We start from the raw sequence: 7,722 nt of genomic DNA on the forward strand, positions 1-7,722 counted from the left end.
TGGCCATTATGGGGTACAGAGTCTAAGATGCCAGCCCCTGCTCCCCCCACCTAATTCTCACCTTCTGGCATTCACACTCCTGTGTCATCTTCTCTCCTCTTGAGTAGACAGAATCTGTGGCTTGCTTTTAACCAATAGAATACAGCCAGGCTGATAGGATTTCATATCTGTGATTACCTTGCATAAGATGTAACTACTGTCTTGCTTGCTGACTCTCCCTGTTGACTCTTCTTTGCTGGCTTTCATGAGGTAAGCCATATGGAGAGACTCACATGGCAAGAAACAGGATGGTCTCCAGCCAACAGCCAGGAAGGAGCTGAGATTCTCTTCTCAGTCTGGCAGCCCATAAAGAATTGAGTCCTGAACCACCACATGAATTTGGAAGTAGTTCCTTCCCCATCTGAATCTCAGCTGAGACCCCAGCCCTGACTGACATCTTTACTGCAGTTTAATAAGAGGTGAACTGAATCTGGATTCTTTTTTTTTCGTGCGCGATTTTACTTCCCTGACCAGGCATCAATCTGTGCCCCCTGCACTGGGATCTCAACCATTGGACTGCCAGGGAAGTCCCTGAGTCTGGACTCGACCATAGAAATTGTGAGATAATAAATCTGTCTTGTTTTAAACTTCTAAATTTATGGTAATTTGGTATATAGCAATATGTAACTAACACAGCAGCAGAGGATCATTTTGAAATATTAAAGATTCACATCACTCTTAAACTTGAATATACATAGATCTAGATGTAAAATGCATGAAGTGTGCTATGTTTCTTTACATTAACTATAAGACATTTGGATTCTAGGATTGTTAGCAGTTTTATTTTTTGCTGCTTCTTTTTTTAATTCATTTTTGTTGGTGTTTAGTTGCTCTACAGTGTTGTGTGAGTTTCTGCTGCAGCAAAGTGAATCAGCTATATGTATACATATATCCCCTCTTTTTCAGATTTCCTTCCCATTTACTTATTTTTAATTAATTGATTTATTTTAATTGAAGGCTAATTACTTTACAAAAATATGGAATGCTTCATGAATTTGTGTGTCATCCTTGTGCAGGGGCCATGCTAATCTTCTCTGTATTATTCCAATTTTAGTATATGTGCTGCCAAAGCAAGCACTTATTTTTTAATATTTATTGGAATTAAATTTAAAAATTAACATCTCTAGCTTTATTAAAGCAGTTTATCTTAAAATGTTACTTTAATTGTGTCATTTGTATTTTGCCTTTTGATTTTAAAAGATAATTAAAGTATTTAATTTTAAAAGAAAAAACATAAGTAAAATATTCTAGAAGAATAACTTCAGAAAATATCTAAAATATTTTTAATTTTCTAATTTAAAAAATTTTAATTTACACATTTTATGAAAATGTATTCAAGTTTTGTGTCCTTTGATCTGTAACTTCAATTTATTTTTTATTCCTTCAGGTCATTACTGCCAATAGCACACAATTACATAAAAATCTTGATTATAACAACAGGGTGAAGGACTTCCCTGGTGGTCCAGTGGTTAAGACTCTACACTTCCGCTGCAAGGGGCCTAGGCTTGATCCCCAGCTGGGGAACTAAGATCCTGCATGCTCAGTGGCATGGCCAGAAAAAGAAAAAAACCAGTGTGAGTGATTTTGCTAAAATGAAGGCAAGAAAAACAAATTTTATGGAATAAATACATAGAAATTTCTTAATTATACTTTTTAAAAGTTTCTCATTTAGATATCACTGTTACATCAATACAACATAATTTAGTTCCATTGTCTTTGATATTTTGCCAATTTTCAGACATATAAAAAACATAGCTTTACATGTATATTTTGACTATTTTAATGAACATATATTTTTTAAAATAAGAGGTTAGAACATGTTTTATTTGACAAATTTGTGAGCTTGATTTTTACCATGAAGACTTTTAGACACAAGGCCTGTGGGCCTCCATTTGTACTCTTGTCCTGGGTGCTCTGTCAGGGTAGGTAACCTGCCCAAGGTTACCCAGCTGGTAAATAGGGCTGAGATTCGAACTTCCACCTGTTGGCACTCCAAGGTCCGGGCTGTGTGACATGTGACCTGCCCTGGGTCAGCTTCTCCAATGGAGGGAGCCCTGAATGTCTCCGAGGCTGGGATATTCTGTGTGCTCAAGGGCAGAAGAGGCTACAGACTTTGTGTTTTCCAAGGCAAAATGAAAATGCATTATAATTATAGTTAATACAGTATTAAGAATTCCAAGATGCTGAGAGTAGAGCACTAAAGTAAGCAGGAGGTCTTTCTAAGTGCAAGATATGTGAACTGCGTGGTCAGGGGCTTCCTGAAGGTGGTGACACCCAGTCCCCTCTTCCACTTATAGTAGATATGCTTGGGTTTGGTGGAAAGAAAGGTCAAGAGCTAATGGGAAAGATGAGGACCCTCCATTTATAGCACTTTCTTTTAAAAACCAGTTTATTTAAATAAAAATGTGAGTCATTCAAAGGAAAAAAATAAGGAAATAAAAGCATATGTGATATGTAGATATAGAAAAAATGTCATGAGTTATTTAAATGACAGGGTTGGGAAATTGCTGTGTGAGTGTGTATGTCTACAAGTATGTAATTGTGAATGTGTATGGATGAGTCTATATATGAATCTTTGTATCACTAAACATGAGTGTGAGTCTGTGTCTGACTGTGGGTGTGTGAAACGTTTGTAGAAGTGGATGTGTGTCTAAGCATGTATAGGATTGTGTGAATGTGTATAGGGAATTCTGTGTAGATGTGTGCACACAAACCTTTCTTATCCTGGATTTCTATTAAGAAGAATGTGAAATTTGAGCTTGCTAACATTGGATGCATTTCTAATATCTTGTGTGTGTGTGTGTGTGTATATATATATATGTCAGCTGTCACTACAATAACGCCGTATAACAGTGAACAGAGAAATGGGAAAAGACTGCTAATGTATTGAATATGCAATTTTCTTTTGGGGTGATGAAAATGTTCTAAAATTGATTATAGTGATGGCTGCATGAATCTGCCAAAAAAAATTGGATAGTATTATTTGAATGGGTGAATTTTACGGTATGTGAATCATGTTTCAATTTAGTTGTTAAAAGCCAACCACAAACATCTATTTTCTTGTTTATTAGTATAGAGTGAACTGTAGCTCTGCTGGAATCATCTGGGGCTTGGCCTCTGGTTGCTGATGAGTTCCAGCATATTCCACATGCTTCTTCTATGTGTCTTTCACCCTCTTTGGCTCTGCAACAGCTCAGGTATGTTCCTTTCATGGTGAATAGCTGAAGCACAAGGAGGTGAGCAGATACATGGAAGGTTTCCTTACAGCTTGGCTCAGAACTAGCACATCACTTCTGCCCACATTCTGTTGGCTGAAAAAAATATCCTACGGTCAAGTCCAAGTACAATATCCACAGGACAGGGAAATATACTTGCCTCACTCTCAAGCCCTTCAAGGTCATATGGGGGAGGGGCTGAAGACTTGAGAAGGATAATCCAGTCTACCACAGCTGCATAATATGTTGCTCATGACCCTTTGGAGATTCGGTGAAACAGGTCACAGCCCCGAAGGCAGTCTCAAGTGTCCCCAAAGTTTCCGTCCGTTCCTAATGCTTCTCTCTTCCCTGAGCTACTCCCTGTCTCAGGGCTCTTGTGTCTATGTGAGCTTTTTTTTTTTTTTTAATTAACTTCTCTTTTTTGTTTTCCCCCCACTTTTTGTTAATTGGAAAGTGAAAGTGAAAGTCACTCAGTCGTGTCTGACTCTTGGGACCCCATGGACTGTAGCCTGCCAGGCTCCTCTGTCCATGGGGTTCTCCAGGCAAGAATATTAGAGTGGGTTGCCATTTCCTCATCTAGGGGATCTTCCCGACCCAGGAATCGAACCTGAGTCTCCTGCATTGCAGGCAGATTCTTTAGCGAGTGAGCCATGAGGGAAGCCCCACTTATTTGGGTCTTAGTTGCAGCATGCAGGTTCTTTTAGATGTGGCATGTGAACTCAAACTCTTAATTGTGGCATGTGGGCTCTATTTCCCTGACCAGATATTAAACCTGGGCCCCCTGTGTTGGGAATGTGGAGTCTTAGGTACTGGACCATCAGGGAAGTCCCTATGTGAGCTTTCTTGCTTCCCCCCTGAGTCAAACCCAGATAAGAAACCTAGCCTCATCACTGTTTTTTAAAAGAAATCCCCTTAGTGAATTTTAGCAGCTTTTCTGAAGATATCAAGGCTTATGGAGAAAGATCCCATGGCTTTTTGCACAATCTTCTGTATTTATGGGCCCACCCATCTTCCCCTCTGCCTGGATACTGCAGGGTACTTCCTAAAGGAAGTGACGTTTGATCAGATCTTGAAGACGTAGGAAGAGGTGAGCACTAGACAATGATGGGAAAGAACATTCCAGGCAGAGGGAACAGCAGGGGTGAAGTGAGAAAATGTCTAGACTATGTCTAGAAAAGGCAAGTACAGTTGCCTTTTCTAGACATATTAGGGGTGTCCACTTCTACAACACACAGTTGAAAAATCTTCCTATAACTTTACAGTCAACCCTCCAAATTTCTGGTTTTGCATCTGCAGATTCAACCAACCTCAGATCATGTAGCCATTGTAGTACATATTTATTGGAAAAAATTGCATGTACGTGGACCCTCATAGTTCAAACCTGTTTTGTTCCTTGGTCAACTGTAGTCATCATGGCTGGAGTGGAAGGTATGAGCTGGGCAGTGCTGGCTGGTGAGGCTAAGTGTCCCACTGGTCCATGAAGTGGCTTATACTGTGTCCAGCTGGGCTAGAACTCCTTTTCCAAAATTACCTTCCTTGTATAATTCTGGGTTAGCATGGGCCACAAGAGAAATTTGTGTGAGTTTTGGAAGATGGATGTGAAATCAGCCATGTTTTCATGCTCTGAAGATCAACTCAGGGCCCCAGGCACTATAGACACCAGTGCCAATCAGTCCTCTCAGTTCCTGAGGCTCCAGCTTCATCCTCCCAGGTTCTACCTTGTCCTTGCTCTTATTCAAACCCAGGGTTCCTCCTTGACAACTTATCTAAGGGACAAGGTCATTGAATAGATTCCTCCACCAGCTCCCACCATTATGCCCAGTCTCATCCCTGTAATCCTTTCTTCATAGTGGTTTTCTGACTGAACCCTGACTGATACAGGCAAGGATCATAAAGACCTGTGTGGGGCACCCTGAGGAATTGGAGCTCCGTTTTTAAAATAGCTTTTCTCAAATATCATTTTTTTGAGGGCTACTGTTGGAGAAGGCAATGGCACCCCACTCCAGTACTCTTGCCTGGAAAATCCCATGGACGGAGGAGCCTGGTAGGCTGCAGTCCATGGGGTCGCTAAGAGTCAGACACGACTGAGCGACTTCACTTTCACTTTTCACTTTCATGCACTGGAGAAGGAAATGGCAACCCACTCCAGTGTTCTTGCCTGGAGAATCTCAGGGACGGGGAGCCTGGTGGGCTGCCGTCTATGGGGTCGCACAGAGTCGGACACGACTGAGGCAACTAGCAGCAGCAGCAGTAGCAGTGGCAGAGGTAATGCACAATGTTCACCAAACCTCCTTCTTCCCAAGCTTATGGCAACATCTCCAACCTCTCATGCAGCTAGGTGGGACCATGGTACAAATTCCAGCCAGCAGAATGTGGGCTGAAGTGAAGTGTGTATGTTCAGGCCTGGCCCCCACATCCTTCCGTGTGACACTGCAGACGGGCTCTTGTTTCTCTAATCTGCCAGCTGAGTGCAGCAGGTCCGATGGTGGACTTCAAGGCCTGAAGGGTTTCAGAGCCATTAGCTGGAAGGACGGAGAAGGCAATGGCACCCCACTCCAGTACTCTTGCCTGGAAAATCCCATGGACAGAGGAGCCTGGTAGGCTGCAGTCCATGGGGTCGCTAAGAGTCGGGCACAACTGAGCGACTTCACTTTCACTTTTCACTTTCATGCATTGGAGAAGGCAATGGCAACCCACTCCAGTATTCTTGCCTGGAGAATCCCAGGGACGGAGGAGCCTGGTGGGCTGCTGTCTATGGGGTCGCACAGAGTCGGACACGACTGAAGCGACTTAGCAGCAGCAGCGGCAGCAGCAGCTGGAAGGAACCTGTGTCCCTGAATGACTTCCTGGAGCAGAGGCCCTCATGGCCCTGCATTGGGTTGTGACTTCAGATACAGAACTTTATTTTGTAAAGCCAGTGGGGTTTAAAATTGTTTTCTAGAAGGGGTTGTTGCTGTTGTTTAGTTGCTAAGTCATGTCTGACTCTTGCGTCCCCACAGACTGTAGCTTGCCAGGCTCTTCTATTCATGGGATTTCCCAGGCAAGAATACTGGAGTGGGTTGCCATTTCCTTCTCCAGGCGATCTTCCAGACCCAGAAATCGAACCCATATTCTCCTGCATTGACAGGCAGATTTTTTTTTTTAACCACTGAGCCACCAGAAAAGCCCAGAGAGGGTAGCCGATCTTAACGACACCCACCTTCACAGTTTTAGCCATAATCTTTTATCATCTGTATCATTATAGATTTAATCACTTAAAATTCACTCTTTATGGCCTTAACTTATTTAAAAAGAGAGCTTCGTGTCATTATCCATAAATAGAAGAGCAGCAGTAGAGAGAATGTAATAGTAAAAAATAAATGCAATGGAAATTAAACCATGATATGAAATTCTTGTTATAGCTGGTTCCTGCCAAGGGCTCTAGAGCCCGAAACCTGCTTATATTTTGTTGTAGAGAGATTAATGAATGTTTGATAGGTGTTAAAGACAGGTAAACACCAAATTGAGACTTTCTCTTTAATGTTCTTGAACCACCAGGGATAATCACCACACTGTATAAAACTACATGAGGCAAAGAAAGCTGAAGAGTTTAAAAACATTTCTTATTATGGAAAATTTCTAACACATGTACATAAATTTAATGAGAATAGTCATATAACCCACCTTGTATGCATTACCCAGCCTCGATAGCTATCAACTTTTTGCTATTCTTGTACATCTATTCTCCCTGCTTCCTTTTTATGATAGAATATTTTAAAATAAATTTCACCCACAAATACTTTAGTATGTACTTCTAACAATAAAGACAGTTAAAAATTCACACAACACCATTATTGCATTTTAAAAACCAACAATTCCATATTATCATTTAATACTCAACCTATGTTCAGTTTTTCCCTAATGACTACAAAAATGAGTTTTTGCAGTTGGTTTCTGTAAATATGGATCTGAACAAGGGCATACATTGCATTTGGTTGGCATGTCTTTTTTAATCCTGAAGTGGATTGATTATAGTAAATGGCTTCTCTCCACATTCACTGCCTTAGCAATCTGACTTGGCAGCTTCTCCTATTGAGTGGTGGAGTCTATTTCTTGATCCTGAAATCTGGGTTTGATCATGTGTCTTGCTTTGGTCAAGAATGCAACAGAAGGGATGCTGGATGGTTTCAAGTCTGGGCCTTGGGATGTCTCACACGATTCCATTTATTCTCTTAGATTCCTATTTCAATCAGGAGAGCAAACTGAAGCAGCTTGTTATGGGGTAACTGTGTGGTGGGGTACTTTCCTGACTGAGGCCATTCCTGACCAGCTGGTCCACAGCTGACCTGCTAGCTGACCATAGATGCATGATCAAGCCCAGCCCACATCAGCTGAGCCTAGGCCAGACCGAAAGAACCACCCATCTGACCACAGAACTATGAGAAATAGTACATTGTTATTTTAAGCCACTGTGTCTCAGTGTGGTTTA

At 41.5% G+C, this 7,722-nt stretch overlaps 1 non-coding gene across 1 annotated transcript; it reads right to left on the reverse strand.

Annotated features, from left to right (window-relative positions):
• Window positions 1-1,010: 1,010 nt before the first annotated feature.
• On the reverse strand, window positions 1,011-1,117 carry LOC133229310 (U6 spliceosomal RNA). The gene has a single exon (XR_009730535.1). It is a non-coding gene; the product is annotated as a U6 spliceosomal RNA (small nuclear RNA).
• Between the last annotated feature and the right edge of the window lie 6,605 nt (window positions 1,118-7,722).

The sequence above is a fragment of the Bos javanicus genome, chromosome 17 (assembly GCF_032452875.1).
Source record: "Bos javanicus breed banteng chromosome 17, ARS-OSU_banteng_1.0, whole genome shotgun sequence".
Classification (NCBI taxonomy): domain Eukaryota; kingdom Metazoa; phylum Chordata; class Mammalia; order Artiodactyla; family Bovidae; genus Bos; species Bos javanicus.